This window comes from Lepisosteus oculatus, unplaced genomic scaffold (genome assembly GCF_040954835.1).
Source record: "Lepisosteus oculatus isolate fLepOcu1 unplaced genomic scaffold, fLepOcu1.hap2 HAP2_SCAFFOLD_136, whole genome shotgun sequence".
Taxonomy (NCBI): Eukaryota; Metazoa; Chordata; class Actinopteri; order Semionotiformes; family Lepisosteidae; genus Lepisosteus; species Lepisosteus oculatus.
In genome coordinates this window covers 73,400-98,057 of record NW_027167685.1, presented here as the reverse complement: position 1 = coordinate 98,057, position 24,658 = coordinate 73,400, and the positions used below count along the sequence as shown (strand labels likewise).

The 24,658-nt window shown below is 47.2% G+C and overlaps 7 non-coding genes across 7 annotated transcripts; 5 read left to right on the top strand and 2 right to left on the bottom strand.

Moving 5' to 3' along the window:
* The first annotated feature begins 7,647 nt into the window (after positions 1-7,647).
* On the top strand, positions 7,648-7,719 carry trnag-ucc (transfer RNA glycine (anticodon UCC)). The gene has a single exon. It is a non-coding gene; the product is annotated as a tRNA-Gly (tRNA).
* Positions 7,720-8,552: 833 nt separating this feature from the next.
* LOC138226372 (U4 spliceosomal RNA) lies at positions 8,553-8,694 on the bottom strand. Its single transcript, XR_011184510.1, has one exon. It is a non-coding gene; the product is annotated as a U4 spliceosomal RNA (small nuclear RNA).
* Positions 8,695-9,347: 653 nt separating this feature from the next.
* trnag-ucc (transfer RNA glycine (anticodon UCC)) lies at positions 9,348-9,419 on the top strand. Its single transcript has one exon. It is a non-coding gene; the product is annotated as a tRNA-Gly (tRNA).
* Positions 9,420-10,308: 889 nt separating this feature from the next.
* Positions 10,309-10,382, top strand: trnan-guu (transfer RNA asparagine (anticodon GUU)). The gene has a single exon. It is a non-coding gene; the product is annotated as a tRNA-Asn (tRNA).
* Positions 10,383-11,917: 1,535 nt separating this feature from the next.
* On the top strand, positions 11,918-11,999 carry trnas-uga (transfer RNA serine (anticodon UGA)). Its single transcript has one exon. It is a non-coding gene; the product is annotated as a tRNA-Ser (tRNA).
* Positions 12,000-22,414: 10,415 nt separating this feature from the next.
* trnar-ucg (transfer RNA arginine (anticodon UCG)) lies at positions 22,415-22,487 on the bottom strand. Its single transcript has one exon. It is a non-coding gene; the product is annotated as a tRNA-Arg (tRNA).
* Positions 22,488-23,647: 1,160 nt separating this feature from the next.
* On the top strand, positions 23,648-23,721 carry trnan-guu (transfer RNA asparagine (anticodon GUU)). Its single transcript has one exon. It is a non-coding gene; the product is annotated as a tRNA-Asn (tRNA).
* Positions 23,722-24,658: the final 937 nt, after the last annotated feature.

The following is a 24,658-nucleotide window of genomic DNA, read 5'->3' as shown; positions in this document are numbered from 1 at the left end:
AATTTGTTGTAACAGAAGAAATAAGGTTCTTGATCCCGAGATGAAGTAAAACAGATGAGTTTATTGCATGCAAGGAACAATAAAGCCAAAGTCTTGTTTCCCGCAAGAAACAACAAAACCGAAGTATTGTTCCCCGTACTGTTACAAACTTTTGGGTTATATAGTGTTTTCTTCTCCGTTTCTGACGTCACTCGGTCTGATGGTAAAGAGGGGGGTTCATGGTATTTGGCCAGTTTACGATGTTCTGGACAAATGGTCAGTTTAACATTACACCCAGGGGGGTTCCTAGCTTGCATCTGCAATCCTTATCAGTTAACCCCCCTTTCCTGCCATAAACCCCAGTTTGTGACTTGAAAGTCTAAACCCCCTACAGAAAGGATTAAATTCAAACCCCCGTCTCCACATCTTTCTTCAGTATCTTAATAAAGTGAAGGAGCTGCCCCTTCGCCAAGGCGGTGTGGGGCAGAATGGACAACATAATGCAACTCCTGGAAACGAATGCGGTGCTCAGCTACCAGTACATTCTGCTGGGGCTGGCACCTACCGGACTGGACAGGGGGACGCAGTTCCTGATGTGGCTGCTGCTGTCCCTCACAAAGAAAGGCCTGTGGGACGCGAGAAACAATCTCATCCGGCACAACAACAAGTGGGGAGCGAGGGAGCTGGAAGAGAGGATCCTGGCGGACCTCAGGAGGAGGATGAAGCGCGACGTTGCTAAATGGGGTTTCCCCACGGCAAAGGAGCACTGGAAAGGCCTATGGACCCTGTACAGGGATTAATGGTTTACAGCAAGCGGTAGGGTTTGGAGGGACTCTCATAATAGCGCAAATCCGCCCACCCTTGCAAGGATTGATAACGGACAATCACCGCCGTTCCGCCGATGTTTTAATTTTGTGGAGTGTTATCGTGTGAGACGTTTCCCTTTGAGATGTGTTTTTTTTCGGAATAAAGTATATTTTATAAGAAAAAAAAAAGATTGTACCATAAAGATTTCCATGGAGAGGACTACGGTTTCCTGCAGGACTATGCCGGTAGGAGGACAAGGTTCCACAACTTCAAGGGGCTGTGTCGAGGCGATCCACAGTACTGTCAGGACCAGCCCTGGCAGTTTTAGGATTCCCATTCTGGAACATAGATGAGGCACATGGTACAGTTCCACTATAATTTTGAATATATTTTCCTAGCAGGACCTACAGTACAGTACCTAACTGCCTGCAGCTACAAAGGGGCACCCCCCTCTTTGATCGGGTTTGGACGTTTAACCCTATTCTGTGTTCTCCGGCGCCATTTGAGGTGGGCGATACAACCGGAGGTGGTTGCGATGCACCCACTTGTAGACCAGAGATTGCCTTCCCTTCTCAATCTGAATTCGATAAGCTACCGGTGATACCTTATCGACAATCTCGTGGGGTCCTGTCCAACTGGGTAAGTACTTCCGGGCCACCCCTGTGGGTTTGGCAAATTGGAAGTACAGGACCTTGTCTCCTACTTGGAGTTCCTGGTTAACTGCCTTTCAGTCATAGTATGCTTTCCTACCCTCTGCACTCCTTCCCAGATTGTTCTGGGCAAAAGCAAAGGTTGCCTGCAGATGTGCTCGCAGGTCTGACACATACTGATGGGCCGTAGCAGCCCCCGTCGTGCTCAGGTCCTCCACCCCATAAAGACAGTGTAGGGGAAGAGTCATCTTCCGACTTGTCATCATCTCAAAAGGTGGGACCCCCGTAGAGCAATGGGGCGTAGCTCGGATGGCCATCAGAACCAGGGGCAGCTTAATGTCTCAGTCCCTACTGCTGTTGGAGACAAACTTTTTGAGCATACTAACCACCGTTCGGTTTGCCCTTTCTGCCTGGTCCGAGGATTGAGGGTGGTAGGAGATATGCAACTGGGTCTTGACCCCAAGCATATTCCACAGGGTTGCCATTACTGTAGCTGTGAAATGGGTTCCCCGATCCGAGACCATGGTCAGGGGGAATCCCCATCGACTGAACACATGGTTCACCAACAGCACTGCAGTTGTCTCTGCCGTGTCGTTGGGTGCTGGGAGGCACTCAATCCATTTTGTGAATGCACACGTAACAGTGAGGAAATATTTGTTCCCTCTGGATGACCTCACCAGCGGCCCCACCCAATCCATTTGAAGATTGGACCAGGTGAATGTCATGCCCTTTTTCTGGAGTGGTGCACGGTGCAAGGGCCGTGATGGTTGGAACTGGCTACACGTCAGACACCCCTTTACATACGCGGCGATGTCTTGGCCCATGTGAGGCCAGAATGCCACCTGCTGGATAGTGTCGTATGTAGCCTTGATTCCCCGGTGACCCCCACAGGGTTCGTCATGAGCGTGTTGGATCATGACCCCCCGATGACAGTGGGGAACTACCCACTTTGGGACACCTTGTGCAACTGGTACACAAACCAACAACCCCTTTATAATTTTTAGGTTGTCTTTCACCTCTGCCAGCTCCTTCAGCTCCAGAGACTGGCTCAGCACCTGCTCCGAAAGAGGTTGACGCACTGGGTCAGCGATATGCTGATACATTTGCCCAATTGCTGGGTCCTGTTTCTGCATTTCCGCAAGATCGGTGTTAAAACCCTGTGACCCAAGCACTACAGATTGAGGGTCAGCTCCGACATCCTGTCTAGCCCTGCTTCGGGTGACCGCCTTGACCTCAGCCACGAATTCTGGGGGTAGCCATTCCTGCTGGAACTGCCAGGGTTCACCCTCTAAGGCGCCAGATTTGGCCAACCGGTCGGCCTCATCATTCCCGTCTTTGTCGGGTCCCTTCACCTGGGAGTGTCCCTTCACCTTCCTCCAGTAAACCATCATTCCAGCCTCGGTCGTGAGCTTGTCACTGGCCAGGAACAACTCTTTGTTCTTTACTTCCTTGCCCCGGGCATTTTTCATGCCGTTACCCTTCCAATACGGAACGTGAGACACGAAGCTATGTCGGGCGTAGTTCGAGTCACTACAGATGACAAACTGTTTAAGGCCATGTGTCAGGGCCTGCTGGAGGGTGATCAGCACCCCAGCTACTTCCGCATACTGACTAGTCTTTGGTCCTAGCTTATAGCGGGTCGGCCCACAGGGAGTATTGTCTTGCCAGACTACTCCTACCCCTGCTAGCACCTGCTGTTCGTGGCGAAAAGAGCAACCGTCAACATAGGCCATGGGTAAGCCCTGGCCCACGTTCTCATCATAGTACCGATGATTGTTCGGTAGCTCAGCAGCGGGAATTGTTTCTGGAGCTTCCATGTCAGTGTCACAGCCGTGACACACTTGGCCCAAAGCCAGGCCCTGTCCCAGGTACATTTTCTTGCTCTGTGCATAACGTACCTCTATCTCATAGCCTTGTAGGGCCATCATTCATGCCACAATCCTGCTATTTGACACCCTGCCCGCTTTCAGTCTCTGGCTATGCAGGAATGTCACAGGTTGGTGGCAGGTTTCGATGATGATCTTTTGTCCCCCAACATAACTACGGAAGTGTTCTACCGACCAGACCGTAGACAACAGGGCCTTCTCGCAGTCCAAGAACTTTTGCTCCACTGGGCTCAGGGCTCGACTGGCATATGCCACCACCCTTCACTCTTGGTTATATTCCTGACTCAGAGCAGCCCCAAGGCAGTGCTCTGAGAACCCTGCTTCAAGGTAGAAGACCTTATTTTTGTCAGGGTAGGCCAAGCTCGGCGCACTACCGAGTCTGCGCTTCAGCTCCATCACAGCCTGTTCTGGGGAAGGCCCCCACTCAAAGGGCACGTCTTTCTGCAACAGCTTGTGGAGGGGCCTTGCTATTTCAGCGTAATCCTCAATGGACTGCTGGGAATAATTACATACTCCCAGAAAGCTGCGCAGTTCAGACAGGTTAGTGGGCGACTTCATATTCTGGATAGCTTGGACTCTGCTGGACTGTGGCTGTATGCCTTGGGCTCCAACCAACAGTCCCACGTACTCCACTTGGGTCCTACACCACTGTCCCTTAGCCAGGGACAGTTTGGCCCCTGCACAGGAGAGCTGGGTCAACACATGCCTGATCTCGGCCATGTGTTCTTCCCAGGTCTGACTCCTCATCAGAATATCGTCCACATAGACCAGGTTGCCCCTGGCGGCTGCATCACTCATGGCTTTGTGCAGAAATATGTTGAACTCCGCTGGGGAGTTGGAATACCCAAAGGGGCATCGATTCCAGGTGAACTGCCTGTTTCCAAAGGAAAAGGCCAGTTTGTACTGGTCTGTTGGTTCTACCTTAAGGGTCCAGAACCCATTGGCCACATCCACTGTGGTGAAATATTTCGCTGTTGTCACCTTGGCTAACTCCTGATCTAGGTAGATCATTGGCCATCGTGACAAAGGAACCTGTTTATTCAGCTGCCGGTAGTCAATGGTCAGACGCCATTTACCATTGGGTTTCAGCACCGGCCACAGTGGGGAGTTATAAGTGGAGTTACACTCCCTTATGATCTGACGCTCTAGTAGAGCATCCAACGTCTGCTTTATGGACTCGTATGCCGTGAGGGGAATGCGATACTGCCTGACATAGGTTGGGCGGGCGCCAGGGGCCGTTGGAATGCGCACTGTGTTCAAATCCGTCACCCCGCAGTCATAGGCGTCCCGTGCAAACACTTCCCGGAAATCCTGGAAATTCTGACGCAGCTGCTGACGCTGGCTTTCCGTTTCCAGGGCATCTGCCTTGCCAACCTGTTCCTGTACCTGCTCTAGGAACCCCGCTTTTGACGGCATGGCGGTATCCCGGGTCGTACTCTCGGCTGAGTGGTCCATCGGAACACCTGCGTGTACTGTGTACACAACCATCTCATCCTTATCGCTAAGGTCCACCCTGCACACCTCCTGGTTGCAGAATCCCTCTATTGGCATAATTGCAATCATCCGCCGGGGGTAGGTGTAGTACACCTGCTCGGTTCCCCCCTCCCTGGCCAAGGGACCAGGGAGCTGCCCCAGTACTGGGATGGCTAGTTCGAAATCATAGAAACCATTGTCAATTACCAGTCCCATGTCAGTGCGAGCAGGGATTTTGACATCTTGTTTTGCTATGTTCTGCACCAACAGGCAGGTGGCTCGGCCATTCCGTTCCAGTCTGGGGGTACAACAGACTGCTAGGTTCAGTCTGATAAACTGAGCTGATGGTTGGAAGAAAACCATCTCAGCGTCCATTCTCTGTCCCTTCTTTAGGACAAGGCGTACTGGAAACCCTGCTGTTGACGCAGGAACGATCAGGTCCGATTCGTTTACTACCTGGCAGGCCTGAGGAATCGTCTGACCTGACCGAATGTTCTCGGGGTCACCGCTTAGAGAGTGGGCATCTGGGTCCACCCGTGTCCACAGCACACTGTTTACTGTGTCCAGCTGGGCGCCCAGTCGAACCAATAGGTACTTCCAATAGGAAGTAGTGAGCAAACTTCCTTTTTCCGATGGAGATGGAAGCTACACAGCTTCCTTTGCTCCAAATGGACCTATGAGATGGGGGTGCCCACCACAGAACCTGTGACTGCGTCACCAGGGTCACTTGACAGCTTGGCGACAGGTCCTCGAACAGACCTTCACTGATTATGGACTTCTCAGAGCTGAGGCTAAGAATTACATCATCAACCTGCACTTCTGCCACCTGGACCCCCTCCCACCACCATGGGGTGGTATTCCTGGACCCCCTGAGGTACCAGGGTGCACAGAAAGGACTCCCATTCATTACCGGACAGGGAGATCCACTCTTCTTCAGGGATGAAAAGGGGGTGTGCTTTACCTGGCGGGTCAAGCAGCTGCTTGGAGCACTGCTCCTGTAGTTGGGAGACCGTGGGAGTGCTGGCCTGGGCAGGACTTCCCTGTAGTTTTGGAAAGCAAGAAGAGACATTTATTCTCGTCCAGAGGAACCAGGAGGAACCTCCAACTCAGCTATAGTGTTCAGTGGGCACTGTGTGATCACAGCATAACCACTGAATCCCCCTTTTTGCTGTGCAACAGGCTTAGGGTTTTTGACCTGAGCCCACAATTTTCCACGCTGGCAGTCCACCAGAGGCTCCAGCCTGTCAAGCAGGTCTTGGCCAATGAGTAGTGGCTCTGTTTTAAACCTAGAGATGTAAACAGGATGCACCACGTTCATTGGCCCGAACCTAAGTGCCACCCACACTCCTGGCATGATCCTGGGTATAGCTGGAAATATCTATCTTACACGGTTCTACCTTAAGTCTGATGCCTTTTCCTTTCGCTACTCGTTTGAGCTCGCTGAGTAGATCGGCTGACATCAAACTAATTTCAGCCCCAGTGTCAATCAGTGCTTCTCTATCTAAGACGTTTTCAAGAGAAACCTTGATATAAATACGCCTTGCTTTGCCTTTCTGGCTGAGATTCCCTAAGAATTGTTGGAAGCCTGCCTTTTCTTTGACTTCAGGGGCGGGGTCAGCGCCCAACTCAGAGTCACAGCCTTCTTCCAGGCAGGAACCCTCCCACCCAATCAGATAGACTGAGGGAGGGGCTTGGGACGGATCCCCGCCTCCTCCAGTGAGAAGGGGCGTGGTCCCCCTAAGCTCATTCACACTTCCGGCATTCGGTGCGGAAGGTTTACCCTGTCCTGATCTCTCAGGCAGGGCTTGTTCAAGCCTGGCCAGGCGGGCTGCAGTCGACTCCCTTCGTCCAGTCTTATGATAGACTCTGCCTGAGCCCTTGCCTTCCCCGTAGCGCTCACGGCGGCTCTGACGCTTAGTGCGGTCCTGCCTGCCTATTTTGCGCCGGGGCTTAGCGAGCTCAGGAACCTCAGCTGCCTCGAGCTGAGGCGAGTCGTCAACCCTGCTGGCTTTAGTGGCGAACACGGCCGTTTTAGCAGGTTTTCGCTCTGAGGAAGCAGAGACTTCAGCTCCCCAGGCTTTTTGAGCCAACCTTCTAATGTCAGCCATTTTCATCGCTTTTGCATCAGTGTGCATCACAATCATTTTCCTGACTGAGGGATGCAGATTAGCAATGAATAAACCTTTGAAATTCACGTTCTCTTCGCAACCCTCTTCATTCCGCCCTGCAAAATAAGTGCGCCTAAGCCTCTGATAATAGTCGCGAGGGGCTTCAGCTTTTTCGTGCTTAATATGGTGCACAGCGGCCACGGCAGCTATGGGATCGATAAAAGCCGAAAATTCTCCGATCATTGCCTGACACAGCTCCTCAAAGCTATTACAGACCTCCGGTCCTTGTCTAGACATCCACGCAGGGCAGTCGTTGCTCCGAGGGGATCTACCAGCAGTCCGGCTGGCTGGTAGAAAGTCTCTATGCACAGAGTGGGACCGCGAGTCCTCACAAGTCACTCTTGTGCCTGGGAAGAAGCTGGTTCGTTCCCGGTCCAGCACTGCTTCTGAATAAGCTATTCAGGTTGTCTATGAGGGTCCAGCTGTAGGGTCCAACTGTCCAACACAAACACAATCTGTAGCGTTTAGCGTGACATAGTCTTGCAGGCATCGTGCTGTCTCACTGCAATACTATACCGCTGGAGGAAACAGTCCATCTGGCCATGAAACTCATTTGAACGTCTAGCTACAGCAACTAACAATATCATGATTTATTCAGGATTTGTGGAATCAGCACGTCCCGGAGACAGCTTCCGAAATCGTGAGCATTCTCTGGTGGTGTCCTGCAGGGCTTTTTGTGTGTGTGTGTTGGTGGTATAGTGGTGAGCATAGCTGCCTTCCAAGCAGTTGACCTGGGTTCGATTCCCGGCCAACGCAGTGGCGATTGGTTTTAAATGCTGTCATGAGCCTTGGATTGTGAATAGCAAAGCGAAGCCTTTTGAAAGAGCCAAAGCACTGCAAAACGGAATTGAAGGAGAATCTTAAAGGGGATTCTGAGCGGTGTCTGCATACACGCAGTCCGATACGGGTGCTGAAAGCTTGAGCTACTCTCAATGTCATGCTGCCTTTCCCCGGAGTAAATCTGTTACATTGAAAGAATGCTTCTGGCAGGTTCAAAAAGGGACCCTTGTTAATTGGAGAAATCAATGATTTCGAATGAATTCTGTATGCGTTAAAAGACAGCTATACACAGAAAACATGCAGGACACTGCTCATGATGTCTCAGTGCGTTTTTCCAAGCCATCTGACAAAGCCCGCCCACTGAAAACTGCAGCAGATCGTGTAAAGACGTTCAACTTTGTAACTACTGCACGCACAGGAAGCAGAATAAATTCCTCTTTTCAAACTGTCAAAGGTTTGCTTTGCGAACGCTGCAGGACATCGCACAATCTCTTTTGAACGGGGACAAACCATTTCTTATGGGGCGCAGTAAGTACAGACGTTTAAAAAGCTCCACTCATGCCGACGATGCAGCATGAAGAAGCGCAACCTAAATTTTGACAGACAAAAGCCGGGCGCCGCTACGAGCAATATGAAATCAAACTGACAGCACACGGCGTTTCGCGCTAACTCAAAAGTGATCTCGACAGACGCTGTTCTCTGCATAACGCTGAAAGAGCTAAAGAGCGTTTCTGTTGAGACGTAACAAGCTCGTTTCTTTCTACCATGATGTCACCATGACCAAATCTGTCTTTAAACACCTTGCTCAGTCTCTGACGAGACTATCAAAAATTGCTTTCGCCGATTGTATTGCAAACCGGCGGAAGCGGGGTATTGGGAAAAGTTTTCAACTAGCAATAATCGCGCCTCGGCTAAACCTCACAGGCTACGATACTGCCACTGCGCAAAGCTGACGGTTGCCAGGCAACCGCGGGGATCCTATGGAAATCGTTATCGATCGTCTCATGGCATGTCGTTGCGGTAACGCTTCATATTTGTCGTCTTCTTCTTCTTCTAGCTTGAGGTTTTGAAGAATTTCATGACAGACAAGGGCTCCGTTGGGAACAAAGGGCGTTGTGAGAAAACCGTTGCTTATTTTCAGCAGCAGAAATTCAACCCTTTAAATACAAGATGACAGAACAATGACGAAGGGCGTGCCGGGAGGAACTCATGCACTACAGAGGAAAGGGGGCGGGCACGTACAGTTCACATTCAAGCCACAAGTACTCTTCTCGGATGTTACACAAACAAATCCTAACGTCTTGAAAGCATTGCAGCATGTTTGTGTCCCACTTCCCGTGGCTGCAGGACGACTGACACGAACGGACAAACACAATCTGTGGCGTTTAGCGTGACATAGTCTTGCAGGCATCGTGCTGTCTCACTGCAATACTATACCGCTGGAGGAAACAGTCCATCTGGCCGTGAAACTCATTTAAACGTCTAGCTACAGCAACTAACAATATCATGATTTATTCAGGATGTGTGGAATCAGCACGTCCCGGAGACAGCTTCCGAAATCGTGAGCATTCTCTGGTGGTGTCCTGCAGGGCTTTTGCAGGTGTGTGTTGGTGGTATAGTGGTGAGCATAGCTGCCTTCCAAGCAGTTGACCTGGGTTCGATTCCTGGCCAACGCAGTTGCGATTGGTTCCAAATGTTGTCATGAGCCTTGGATTGTGACTAGCAAAGCGAAGCCTTTTGAAAGAGCTAAAGAAGTGCAAAACGGAATTGAAGGAGAATCTTACAGGAGATTCTGAGCGGTGTCTGCATACACGCAGTCCGATACGGGTGCTGAAAGCTTGAGCTACTCTCAATGTCATGCTGCCTTTCCCCGGAGTAAATCTGTTACATTGAAAGAATGCTTCTGGCAGGTTCAAAAAGGGACCCTTGTTAATTGGAGAAATCAATGATTTCGAATGAATTCTGTATGCGTTAAAAGACAGCTATACACAGAAAACATGCAGGACACTGCTCATGATGTTTCCCGAGCCGAAACACAGTGCGTTTTTCCAAGCCATCTGACAAAGATTGCCCACTGGAAACTGCAGCAGTTGGACATGAAAAGTGCACGATAAATGCCATTTCTCATCATTTCTCTTGGCATCAGTTCTGCTATCAAATGGGACGGAGGCAACGGGCTCAGAGAGCAGGTTAAGTGCACACCGAACGCAGATGTGTCCAAGTGTCTGTAAAAGCGCGGTGCTCCGCTGGCGCTGTTCCCTAGTGGCTTAAAGTGCCCGCCTAGTAAGCAGGCGATCCTGGGTCTGAATACCAGCGGTGCCTCTCTCCGTGTCTTGTTGTGCCGAATGTCTCATTTCAGACAAACATGTACAGCTTGGTTCAGTTTAATGCAAGAATTCATTTCCTTTCTGGAATAACTTGTTTTTGAAGAAATCCATACAGCTTGTGAAAGATGAAATCCATTTCTTGGTTGTCAGTGGAAAAAGATTGCCGGCTGCAAGAAGCGCAAGTGATTGTTTTCTTTGACCAGAAACCTGCAAATGTAGGGAGCACAAGCAGCTGTCAGTCTCTGTGGCGCAATCGGTTAGCGCGTTCGGCTGTTAACCGAAAGGTTGGTGGTTCAAGCCCACCCAGGGACGCGTGTCTCAGTTTTTCCAATGTAAACATCATCACCGCTAAAGATGATGGCGCAGAAGGCTCCACAGTCGAAACGTTGTGCTTCTTTTCTTCTTTTTTCAGCATGGAGTAAACCTTTGCTTGATCCTTTGCAGCCTACGCATGCTGACACAGCTGCCTTTCTCTTAACGCGCCTCAATCATTATTCACCAAAACCATCAGCAGAATGTGTCGCCTTTGTGGTGATGTCACTCCTCTGCTTCACAAATGTCCTTAGTGACGGACCATTTCTTTCTGCCATTTTTCCGGAGCGGTTATTGATTGCTCCATCATTTCCCTCATACTTTCCATCCCTAGATTGAAAAAAAAAACAGAAACAGGCTGACAGGACGACAATCAAATTGCAAAAACTCATCAAAGCACTCAATAGAGTATTTGAATCCACAAGTAGCTACGAGCAACTTTGTCCTGGCTTGCATGAAAGTCGGAAAATGTCAAAAAGAAAAAGATGGTGGCTTTTTCATATTTGTTCTTTCATTTTTAGTTCGTTGGCTCTTCTGTCCATTGTCCTCCTGCCTGGCTCTTGACCTGTGACTTTCTGAACGCACACATTAGACTTTCAGGCAGGGGATTTGTCCTGAGCCTCTGTGAAAGACCCACCCACCCCCATAAATAACTGCTCTAGAAACACATGAATGCAAAACTAAACCACAGCTTAAAGAGGAGCTCCAACTCAGTGCCATACTAATGTAAACGAAGTAATACTAAGACATGTTCTTATGGATTTGTCTTACCTTGAGATATGTAATTGGATTTCAGGATTAACTTCCTCATTCAATGTAGTGGTGATTCTTTGCCTGGTCAGTACCTGGGTGGGAGACCTCCAGCGAACAATTAAGCTTGCTGCTGGAAGTGGTGTTAAGAGACTCTTAGGATCTTCCAGAGGTCTCTGTCCAATAGCACTAGTTGCCTTAGAGCTGGCTCAAACATTGCTCAAGAGTCTACCTTTCACAGATGCGCAAAGATGAATGATGGGGGTGCACGCTTCAAGGAGCCTTCCAACTGTAGGGACCGATTAGAGACGATCCGTAGCATGTGTTCGTTTCCATATACGCCCCGTGTCTCAACGGTAGGACAGAGTCAAATACTGCCTCGACACGTAACAGCGTTATATTAAACCGCAGGACTTGAGGGCTGTTTTGTTTGAATGTTCAAGGCATTGGTAAGAACGTAGGTCAAGGGCCATTGGTGCATCTCCTGTAACTGGAGCAAAAATGCTATTCAAAGTGCAGTGACTAAAATCGTCGTCCACATGTCTCCGTTGTTGATTGCTTTCTGTCTAAGAACGTTCTGTTTTCATGTCCGAACGGGGAGACTTTATCATTCCAACTTGAAGCCACCCTTAAGTCCTCTGAGGTGTGTGTGTGTGTGCTTGCACGTATGGCGTAAAAGGTTTCTTAAACGGAGAGCGAACTTGAAAAAAGTTGCCTCCGCTGCCGCCGCCGCCTCGTACTCCCTGTTCGATTGTAGCAAAAAGGCAGCGACCGCGGCACTTGCTGTAGTCGTGGCCGAGTGGTTAAGGTGACGGACTTGAAATCCGTTGCGGTCTCCCCGCGCAGGTTCAAATCCTGCTGACTACGGCGTCCTTTGCATTTGGTTGCGTGCGTGCGTGTAAAAGGACCAGCGCCATTTCGTTTTCGCTGGGACCTTTAACACTCTAAATCGCCTGGACCCGCAGCCTGTGAAATCGATTCTTCAGCACCCACGAAGGACGCTTTGCCGCTGGACACAGATACCGATGCTTTTCTGCAACGAGCTTTCCAGCTGAATTTTCTCGGCAGCTCCGTACTGAACCTGTTCTCCATTGCAACATAGCGGAGGCTCGTCACGTCTATAGCAAGGCTGTGTAGGACCGCATACGCCACAGTGACTTGTACACAGACCACATGAAAGGCAAGCAAAATACACTTTTAAAATTCCAAAGACTCACAAGGTCAGAGGAACAGCGATGACCTGAACAGATCTTTTACAGAAATCTAGGTTGACCTTTTTAGAGCTGTAATTGCATTTTTGTTTAATAGAAGATCAAATCTACTCGCATGTACCAGCACCTTACAGTTTATTGATGTTAATTCTGTTTAAGTAATAAGATTGCAAATTATTTTGGACTTTAGCCGGTGTTTTTTAGAACAAATTGCTTACACTTCTGTAAGGAATACGCAGTACGTGCCTTTGTCAGTCATTGCTCACCATACCTGTAACTTTATTATCTAACTCACTTCCTCAAATGGTGAAGGTCCACAAACATAAATGAAAAAAAAAACCCTTGATGTAGATGAGGTGCACAAAAAAGCAGCCCCTGATAGCGTATAACACATTTATACTATTGCAGAGACACATGTAACATATATATATACTGTATATATATATGAAACAGAAATAGAAACAGAAACAGGAATCGCTTACTCACCTGGAGAATCTCTGTAGGAATATCTAGCATTTATCAATGGAAATAAAAGCTGCTTTAATACAGTGCATGTTCAAACTCAAACCCTCAGCTGCTGTTCTTGTTTGTTTTGGGACAAATTGCAACTGAGCATCGCATGAGCCGTTACGTACCCTTATCTGTTAGGGAATTTCAAGGGAGGAGTTAGGTCAGAATGGGTAGGCTGCAAAACAACAAGTAAAGATTTATTCCAAGATGAAACATTGTGGCAGTTTTCTTATCTTTTCAGCATGGACTAAACTTTTACGTGTTCCTTATATGCTATATGTGTATATATTAGCACCAATGTTGTTCTTAAAAACTAACATGAAATTGTCAGGGACATTCAGCTATATACAAAGACGAGACAGACAAAGTAATAATTCTGTATTAACATGGCCTACATATTGACGCTGTCGTGGAAATTTAACTATCAAGGAAGCCACAAGAGAGAGTTCTCACCTGAGTAAGGTCTTTATTTCAATATTGCAATATTGGGAGCCCTGCTGCCACTTCGCAAAGTGCATCAGAGACTCAGTTAGTTACAAGCAGTACAGGGTTTTATAAGACGTTGCGCTGTAAAAAAAAGTTCAGCACTTGGTCCCTTCTAAAACTTCCCCTTTCTCTAAAAGAAAACAAATTACCTCATAGAGCGAGAGAAAAACACTAGATTTGTTATTCAAAGTTTATCTGTTACTTTCAGCTAATTCTAATGACCCAGACAGCATATATTGTTTTGGTACATTGTCTTCTAAACTAACCCAAACAGTGTACTTTGTTGACGAACTGTTTTCTAAAATTCTGCACATACTGTAGCATAGCAGTTATATCCTTGAAATATTATCTAAAAGCACCAATATATTTTTTTGCAAAGCTCTCTACATTTTTAAGAATCAATTAACTCATTAGATTTCCACTACAATTCCCTCCTTTTATTCTTGAAAATGATTAAAAATTAGATTCTTCATATGGACTCCCAGGAGGCTCCCATACTTCAGATTCTTCCGTTTTTATCAGAATATACTGATGCGCAAACATATTCATTATCATATTGCGAAGCATTGGAATAATACAAGTCGAACAGCAACACAAAAACAGGAAGACAAGTATCACAGCTACTATAATTGGTGTTAGTAACTTGAAAAAAAACATTCCCCCCGGCCCAAACAGTGATTCTAACCAAGAGAGAAAAGCAGGTATATCTTTAATGCCTCTTTCTTTGTCCACCTTGTCTCTCAGTTCTTTCAAATGTTGAATAGCAAGCGTAAGATTTCCGTAATCATTGTCATTTGCTGGAATAAATGTGCAACAGGAGTCTCCTATTAAAGCACAGACTCCTCCAGATGCTGCATTTTGTAGATCCAGCACGAACCTGTTCTGAAGTGCCATTAATCTAACTCCCCTTAATTCTTGTTTGATAGCGTCTAAGCCTTCTAACGTGATGTTAATAAACGAGTACATTTCATAGCGAGTAATTTGTAACCAGCGGGCATTAGCTACTGCCTGAATACTCAGTCCTGAGGAAAAAATCATTTCAGCTGCAGTAAATAGTCTATGGTCTTCTGGTACTTTAGAAATATCTGGACCATATCTGTCAGCCCAACTGAGAGCGCGTTTAACCCTTGACTCCCTCTGAAGGGGCTTCATTGAATTTAACAAGTAAGAGTTTACTGGGACAATGAGAATGGAGTGGTGGAGCGTGACTAGAGCACACACTCCTCTCCACTGGGGAGGAAGGCTATCATAAACTTTTGCACCACATTGCCAATACCAATCCATCAAAACCATAGTTCCATTAGATAAAGTATGGTTAGTAACCGTGGCGCTACAGCCTCCTGTTATTCCTACTGAGGGGCCACGACCTTTATTCTCATAGCAATAAGAGTGATTAACCTTAGAAGGCAGGTAAACTGCTACTTTAACAGGAGAATCAGTCCAGGTAATGTGATTCTTTAGGTAATCCCACAAAGGAGGACATTCTGCTTTTTTACTGGTAACATTGAAGTGAATAGCAAAATGCACTGCTGGGTCTCTGGGAGAAACAAAGCCTAATGCTACTGTAGTAGACTTATTTATCTTCAGGCCGGCTGCATATGGATGCCCCTTTGAGTAGGTCAAATACGTTATGGTGAAGGTGGGAAAAGATCTAGGATCTGGCTTTGGAAATCCTGCCACTAGACTTATGCATTCAGAAATGTGACTATCAACTGGTCGGGGGAAAAGTTGCATGGGTGAGGCTGTAGAATGAGGCATCAAAGCACATACATAACAAGATGCATTAAATTTCTTTAACTGTACAGTATGATTTATAAATTTGTACCACAAATTACTCATATCCCCCTCATTATCAGTTTCATTCAGCCAGTTTGTATACAAAGAGGCTTCGCGTTTAGATTCCTCTTCTTTCTCGGTGGTGACAGGCCACATAAGAAGAAAAAAAGCTGTGCACATCAGTCCCAAGCAGGTCCCCATCTGTCCTTGTGGAGACATCACTCCTGCACTTTGCTCAGTTCGTTTGTGACCTTTTTGCAGTGGGAAGCATGAATCCAGGGAACCCTTTCCGCGACTTTCACAGCAGTGGCAGTGGTCAGCAGCACCTGGTACGGTCCCCTCCACCTGAGTGAACACCACTTCTTTCTCCTGAAGTCTTTCACCAGAATCCAGTCTCCTGGCTGGAGGGTGTGGCAGAGGTCCTGGTCTGGTGCAGGCAGCGCAGCTTTAACCTGTTTATGAATATCACTAACAAGTTTAGACATTTTCCGGCAATATGCTACCAAACACTCGTCTAAGTGGGTGAGGTCTGTGGCCTCCCCCTTTACCTCTGGAAGCCCTATTCTCATGTGGCGTCCAGTAAGAATCTCGTGTGGCGAGAGTCCTATGGTGGAATGTGGCCTGGCCCTTAAATACATCAAGACCAATGGGAGGCACGTTAACCAATTAATTCCTGTCTCAGCCATCATTTTTGTTAGTTTATTCTTTATGGTCCCATTTATACGTTCCACTGCTCCACTACTCTGAGGGTGGTACGAACAATGCTGTTTTAAATCAATGCCTAGGCGATTGGCGAGAAAGGCAATGACATTGTTCACAAAGTGGGTACCGTTATCTGAACTAAGTTTTCCTGGAATTCCCCATCTGGGAATGACATCTTGGAGCAAGTGCTTAGCCACACTTTTAGCATCAGCGTGTTTACAGGGAAAAACTTCTACCCATCTAGAAAACATGTCTACGATTACCAGGCAGTACTTATATCCGTTACATGGTGTTAATTCAATAAAATCCATCATAAGGTGATCAAACGGATCATCTGGGACGAGGTGCGCTGAGGCCTGAGTTTTAGTGCCTCGTCCTACATTGTTTTGGGCACAAATGAGACATTTATTGCAAAATTTCTCTGCAAAAGTTGTGAATCCCCTCGTGTCCCAATGCATACTTACCATACTTACCATCCCTCCTTTCGACACATGGTCTCGCCCATGTGCCATTTTAGCAATGTAGGGGAAGAAATGACGGGGAAGACATGGTTTCCCCGTTGGGCCTAGCCAGACCCCATCAGAAAACAAGCCTGACTTTTTCCAGACTGCCTTTTCAGCCGGAGTGGCCAGGGCCTGCATGTCAGATAGTGAAGCCATTGCGGGCTCAGGGCTGAGAAGGGGAAGTAAAAGTGCAGAAGAAAAAGGGGATACTGCAGCCGCCTTTGCTGCAGCATCGGCTCTGGAGTTGCCTCTTGAAATCTCATCCGGCAAGTGGGTGTGTGCTGCACACTTGCACACAGCAATAGAGCTAGGTAACAAAATAGCCTCGAGCAAATTGCTTACCAGGAGGGAGTGTTGGATCGGCATGCCCTGTGAGGTGAGAAACCCCCTATTCTTCCAGAGAGTACCGAAGTCATGCACAACCCCAAAAGCGTATCTACTATCAGTGTAAATAGTAACTGACTTTCCGGTTGCCAGGACACAGGCCCTTGTTAAAGCCAAAAGTTCAGCTGCCTGGGCAGATAAATGCGAAGGGAGGCTAGCAGCTTCGACAGTGGAGTGGTCGGAGACCACTGCATACCCCACATGACTCAATCCAGTAGTCGGGTCCTTACGAGCTGACCCATCAACATAGAAAAGCAACTCAGAGTTAGGAAGGGGAGAAGAAGAGAGATCCTGCCTGGGCGTTACCTGAGAGGTGATGGCCGCCAGGCAATCATGTGGCTCCCCCTCGTCCTGAGTGGGCAACAAGGTTGCAGGGTTTAACACTGTGCATCGCTCGATAGTAACATGTGGCAAAGATAAAAGGACATGATGGTAGTGAAGAGTAGACGCGGAAGAGAAATGTGAAGTTTTACTCTGAAGGAGGATAGAAGCCACAGCATGTGGAACCAAAAGCTTCAGCGGACGATAACAAACCAAAGAGGCAGAGGCCATGACAGCTGCAGCTGCTGCTGCTACAGCTTGTAGACAGGCTGGGAGGCCTCTGGTTACAGAGGTCAGTCGCTGAGAATAATAAGCAACTGGTTTAAGCCGGTCTCCGTGCTCCTGTAAAAGGACAGCACTGTAGAAACCAGCCTTCTCGTCAACACATAAAGTGAACCCCTTTGTCATATCAGGAATGCCCAAAGCAGGGGCAGACATCAGTGCAGTCTTGAGTTCAACAAAAGCGTTTTCCTTTTCTTCAGTCCAAGTCAGTCTGTCAGTCATATTCAGGCCTGAGGTGTGTGCCATGTCAGACAATGGCTGTGCTAGTTTTGCATACCCGGGTATCCACGCCCTACAGTAACCTGTGCAGCCTAAGAAGGACATCATCTCCTTCTTGGTGCGGGGTTTTGGAATTTTTTGGATCGCAGTTATTCGCTCTGTGCCAATGGAGCGTGAATTTTCAGAAATGTCATGACCTAAATATCGTACATTCTTTTTTACAAGCTGCAGCTTTGATAGTGAAACTTTATTTCCAGTACTGGCAAGATAATTTAAAAGATCTTTAGTATCCTGAACGCAAGCGCTTTCACTCGGAGAGCAAATCAACAAATCATCAACATATTGCACTAGTGTACTACCGTTTTTAAACCCAAACCCTGAGAGACAGTCCTGCAATGCAGAGGAAAATATAGTAGGAGCCTCGGCATACCCCTGAGGCATACGAGTCCAAGTATACTTTTTTCCTTGAAACGTGAAAGCAAACCAGAACTGGGACTCAGAGTGTACTGGGATACTAAAAAATGCATTTGCCAAATCTATTACAGAAAAAACCTTTGAGTCCCCGGGGATAGATGACAAAATAGTGGTTGGATTTGGAACAACAGGAGCTCGAGCATATATGGCATCATTTACTGCTCTTAAATCTTGTACAGGGCGCCAGGATTCCCCATCAGCCTTTTTCACGGGGAACAGCGGAGTGTTACAGGGAGATGTTGGGCAGGGAATCAAAATTCCTGTGGCGACCAGCTGTTCGATCACAGGTTTAAGCCCAACCTCAGCGTCTGGCCTGAGCGGATACTGGGGCTTACTCGGCCTATAGGTGGACTTGGGTTTTACTTCGAGCGGGGAAGCCCCCTCCATTAATCCCACATCATATTTGTGAGCCGCCCAGAGGGAGCTGGGCACCCCCTCTAGTGCGGGATGGGAGGTGTCAACAGAGGTGGACACAAACAATGCACCCATCTGATCATCTGGAGCCGTGAGATGCACCGTCCTCCAGGTCTGAAGGATTGCTGAGTATGGGCACCAACTGGCCTGGAGGGTGGCATTATATTTAACTCCCCTCCAGTCTGGAGCTGACCACGAACAGCTCTCAACACACCGTTGGACAAAACTGCCCACGTCCTGCCAGCGAAAACCTGATGCTTTAGCAAGGGAAACATGAGGGTGCGTTCCCGCTCGATAAAGTGTCTTCTGCTCCTCTGTTAAGGTAATAGCTAACGCTGCAAAGTCTGTCGAAATTAAATACCCATTGCTTTTTATCCTGTCACTACACTGTCCATTCCTGGACCACGCTGCCTCAAATTCTTCATCTGGACCTGCAAAACTAACCCTTGCTGTACAATGCAAATTGTTCACGTCTTGAAAATCACCTTGGCCTGACCACAGTCTTTTTATTTCTTGTAAAAGAAGCTGTGGTGTTTGTTCCTCATCCTGCACTAAGTCCCAGCTGTAGTAGTAATCAGGGACCGTGGGTGAGTGTTGCATTAACATGGTGCGTGGCAAGCAATTTTCATTGCGGGTTAGCTCAAGCCCTTTTTCTGAACAGACAATGGTGAGGCCCATTTTGCAGAGCAAATCTCTGCCACACAGATTAACAGGGCACTCTTTGGAAAGGAGGAAGGAGTGGTTACCAGGCCCAAACCCATGCTGCTGGCATTCCACTGTCAGGGGTGCAGTAAAATAAGACTTTGTGGGATTACCCGTTACCCCTATTGTTAAAATGGATTTTGAGGAGGGGTCGAATCTATAGATATTGTCTCTGAGTAACGAATGCGTGGCTCCAGTATCCACTAAAAACTCATAAGGATCTCCATTTATGTATAAAGTGATCTTGGGTAGCTGGGAAGGGGAAGAGAGGGCAGGTAGGATAAAAGTCTCGGTGCCCTCAGGCCCTACCTCAGCTTGCGATGAACGTCAATCCCTTTTTCCCTCCTGCCAGGGTGAGCTCACGGTTACCTCAGGTGGAGGTGGTGGTGGTAGGTCCCAGTTGTCGCCGCCGCTTCTCCGTTTCGCTGTGTTGTGTTCAGGGCAGTCACGAGCCCAGTGTCCCGTCTGTCCACACTTGAAGCAAGTCTGGAAGTCCCCTCTCGGGCTTTTGCTTCTTCCTCTTCGGCCACGCCGGGCGCGCTGTCCTCTCCCTCTGTTCTGGTCACCCTGGTAAAATTGTAACTGAGCCATTTGCAGCTGGTGAAGCTGATAATAATCCTTTCGGGCTTTTCGCTCTCTCTTGTCTGTGAGCTGTCTTTCAGCATGATAAGCATGGCGACATACTTCTGCTAATCGGGCAGTGTCCCAGCCTATACAGGTAGCTTTTACCATGCCACTTATTTCTGGAAGCAGTCCCTCTACAAAAAGGTTAGTGAGTTGGGTTTCATAAACTGATCCTGCCTCTCCTGCTGAGGGTTCAGACAGGCCACTTAGATTACTGAAGAGAGGAGTCAATCTCTCCAAGTAGTCATTACAGGTTTCCTCAGGTTTCTGGTTACATTGTCTTAGCACTACCCAATCCACTTTCCCCGTATATTTAGCCTCTATTCTGCGACATATGGCATTAAGCTGGGTCTGATAGATACTGCCAGCGTCGCTGCTGTATGGGTGGTCAGGGCTAAACTCATCTTGACCCTCTCCTCTTACGTCACTATACTCAAGCTTCAAAGTTTTTATAAAAACAGTCTCTAGCTCTCCACTCGTGGGTCTGCTTTGTGCTACTAGCCGTCTCAGGGCTGTTGTGTACTTACGCCCATTGGTTTTGGGGTTTGGCAGCTCCCCTATAACTGCCGCCAACTCACTTAATTTCCATGGGCGATAAACGAGGACAGTAGGTTCCTCATTTTCACCGGTGCGGGGATTAGGACATTCAATCATTGGCATGTGGAGCACCCCCTCTCCCTCCTCCATAGACTGGGGACGCGGAATGGCAGAAGTATCTGCAGAGCGACCCCCTCCATACCGCACTCCTCTCCTTGTGCGGGAAGGCGAGAGCATCCCCTCCGCGTCACCCTTTTTCTCATCCCGTCGCCTATTATACGGAGAAGCCGGCCGGCCCTCCCCATATGGTGGAGGCGACGGAGGGGTAGTCTCAGGAGCAATAGCTACTGCAAGACAATCCAATTCGGGATACACTTTAGTAGTGCTCAACATCATCTGTTCAGGTTTTTGACCCCATCCTGATCCATGCTTCCTAGCACACTCCTCCCATACACATACACATCTGCACATATATTTAAAATCCCACCCGGGATCTCCCTCTGGGTTAGGTGAATCTGTCATTTCGTGTAATAATTGTATGGCCCATGGCTGAAAACTACCTACACGGGGCCATCTCTCATTTGTCCATACTGACATATTGTCGGAAAAAGGTTGACAGTATATTAACCCATATTCTCTTCCCACTATATTCATGGGCGTTTCAGTTTTCTTTCCACTATTGCCTGACGTACTTTGTCTTTCTCTAACTTGCGCCTCAATTTTCCACAACTCAAAACACTTCCAATCGACTTTCTTATTTCCCTTCTTCTCTTTTTCTTTTAACTGTTCTTCTAGTTGTTGTATCTGCTTGGTACTAAAACTACCATTTTCTGGAAAACCTAACTTACTCCACAACGGAAGACACTTTATTCCCCTTTCTCCAAATTCCCTGTACATGTACTTCGCTGGACCGCTCGGTCCTGTTTTCGTCTTCGAATTTTCATTTCCCATTTTTACCGATCGGTGCCTTACTTTAGAACCTTATCACATTAACTACTCCGCAGAGCAAAAACCACACGTCTGTGTTAAGATAAGTTCTTTATGAGTCCCGGACTCATCAAACCGCCCGCGTGACAACACCCTCACCGGCCTCCTCTTTCTCTGCTATAAAACCGCAGAAATTAATCTTATAAATCGTTTCAAAACAAAATTTCGTTAAAAGGATCACTTACTGACGTCAGACAGCCGTGAATTCTCCAGACGCGTCTCAGGAAGGACAAACAGTTTATCCTCCGAGGTTCGTCCAATTTTCTAAAATTGTCCGGGCCCGGATGGAGTTTCAGCAGCCGTCCGCGTTCAGGTTTGTGATCCCGGACGAGCCCCCAAACTGTCGTGGAAATTTAACTATCAAGGAAGCCACAAGAGAGAGTTCTCACCTGAGTAAGGTCTTTATTTCAATATTGCAATATTGGGAGCCCTGCTGCCACTTCGCAAAGTGCATCAGAGACTCAGTTAGTTACAAGCAGTACAGGGTTTTATAAGACGTTGCGCTGTAAAAAAAAGTTCAGCACTTGGTCCCTTCTAAAACTTCCCCTTTCTCTAAAAGAAAACAAATTACCTCATAGAGCGAGAGAAAAACACTAGATTTGTTATTCAAAGTTTATCTGTTACTTTCAGCTAATTCTAATGACCCAGACAGCATATATTGTTTTGGTACATTGTCTTCTAAACTAACCCAAACAGTGTACTTTGTTGACGAACTGTTTTCTAAAATTCTGCACATACTGTAGCATAGCAGTTATATCCTTGAAATATTATCTAAAAGCACCAATATATTTTTTTGCAAAGCTCTCTACATTTTTAAGAATCAATTAACTCATTAGATTTCCACTACAACGCAATGATCGAACTAACTGACATGTTCTGATTCAGATCCCCTGCAGTTCATGCCAATTAGAACAATAGCAATGCTGAGTCCTCCCCACCCTACCGAGCACAAATTCAGCTGCTCTCCAGTTCTGTTCTGCATGTTTTTTCATTGCAATTGAGCTCGGAGCTGGAGATGATCTCCATACAGTTCTGTGTTCACTAGCCCGCACTTGCGTGCTAATTTACGGGTTGTGGCAAATGCTTTTCTATAGTTCATATACATGACGGCAACCTGTTACCGAGGAACCTGAGAGGTTTAAAAGCCTCACGAGCCAGGCAGGACTCGAACCCACAATCTTCTGATCCGAAGTCAGACGCGTTATCCATTACGCCACTGGCCCATAGAACATGCGCTTGCACTCCACCACAGAGAGCTCTACACTGCTACTAGTAGTACACTTCCCCATCTAAATTTTCACAGCAAGAAACTTGCGTTTCCTACTATTTTTATCAGGTTTAAAATATCATCTCCTTAAAACAGAAAAAGTGTTGATGTGTCGTGCTGAAATTCCGATTGATTTTGAATTCAAAGAAAAAAGGTTTTCTTCCAAAACACCATGAAATTGTCACATCTTGCAGACAATAGGTGTATTCCATGTTGAAAAGAGAAGAAAGAAAACCATGGAGCCTTTTACAGGTGTGAGGCTTCTTCAGGTGTGAGAAGACCTCACAGTCGAAACGCTGTGTTTCCGTTCTTCTCTTTTCAGCATGCAATAAACCTATTGCTTGTTCCTTTGCAGCCGAGGCATGCTGACGTAGCTACCCAGCTGAACATCTTGCAGACTCTACAATACTTCTCTCCTGTAGAAGTAAAGCAGGGCTTGCTGGGTGAGCTTTTGCTCCGGTAAATTAGGTCACGTGTCATGTTAAATCACTTCTTCTAAACACAACATTTAGTGGTGCTAGCTTTCCCCATTAAAAAAAAACAGACATTTCCCTTACAGTACATGACATATCGTTTTTATTCTATGAATAAGTATAGAAATTAAACAAAAGAAAAAATGGTGTCGCCAAAGAATGCACAGCTTGGACATGAAAAGTGCCCGATAAATGCCATTTCTCATCATTTCTCTTGGCGTCAGTTCTGCTATTAAATGGGACGGAGGCAACGGGCTCAGAGAGCAGGTTAAGTGCACACCGAACACAGATGTGTCCAAGTGTCTGTAAAAGCGCGGTGCTCCGCTGGCGCTGTTCCCTAGTGGCTTAAAGTGCCCGCCTAGTAAGCAGGCGATCCTGGGTCTGAATACCAGCGGTGCCTCTCTCCGTGTCTTGTTGTGCCGAATGTATCATTTCAGACAAACATGTACAGCTTGGTTCAGTTTAATGCAAGAATTCATTTCCTTTCTGGAATAACTTGTTTTTGAAGAAATCCATACAGCTTGTGAAAGATGAAATCCATTTCTTGGTTGTCAGTGGAAAAAGATTGCCGGCTGCAAGAAGCGCAAGTGATTGTTTTCTTTGACCATAAACCTGCAAATGTAGGGAGCACAAGCGGCCGTCAGTCTCTGTGGCGCAATCGGTTAGCGCGTTCGGCTGTTAACCGAAAGGTTGGTGGTTCAAGCCCACCCAGGGACGCATGTCTCCGTTTTTCCAATGTAAACATCATCACCGCTAAAGAAGATGGCGCAGAAGGCTCCACAGTCGAAACGTTGTGCTTCTTTTCTTCTCTTTTCAGCATGGAGTAAACCTTTGCTTGATCCTTTGCAGCCTAAGCATGCTGACGCAGCTACCTTTCTCTTAACGCACCTCAATCATTATTCACCAAAACGATCAGCAGAATAAGTCGCCTTTGTGGTGATGTCACTCCTCTGCTTCACAAATGTCCTTAGTGACGGGCCATTTCTTTCTGCCATTTTTCCGGAGCGGTTATTGATTGCTCCATCATTTCCCTCTTACTTTCCATCACTAGATTGAAAAAAAAAACAGAAACAGGCTGACAGGACGACAATCAAATTGCAAAAACTCATCAAAGCACTCGATAGAGTATTTGAATCCACAAGTAGCTACGAGCAACTTTGTCCTGGCTTGCATGAAAGTCGGAAAATGTCAAAAAGAAAAAGATGGTGGCTTTTTCATATTCGTTCTTTTATTTTTAGTTCGTTGGCTCTTCTGTCCATTGTCCTCCTGCCTGGCTCTTGACCTGTGACTGTCTGAACGCACACAGTAAAATTTCATGTGGGGGATTTGTCCTGAGCCTCTGTGAAAGACCCACCCACCCCCATAAATAACTGCTCTAGAAACACATGAATGCAAAACTAAACCACAGCTTAAAGAGGAGCTTGTCATGACCGCCAGGCAGTTAAGACCAACTCATAAGCGATCTAATCAGCACCAGCAGTGGGTGATTATTAACAAACGCTGCCGCACGAGTTTACCCACCTGCACACACTCCACCGTGCGGTACGCAGTGCTATTTTTACCATCTTTACCTGCTTCCCGCTGCTCGGTATTGAGTCTGCTCCTTGAGAGCTCTACCTGGCGTTTTTCCATTACCTTGTTTATTCTGGATATT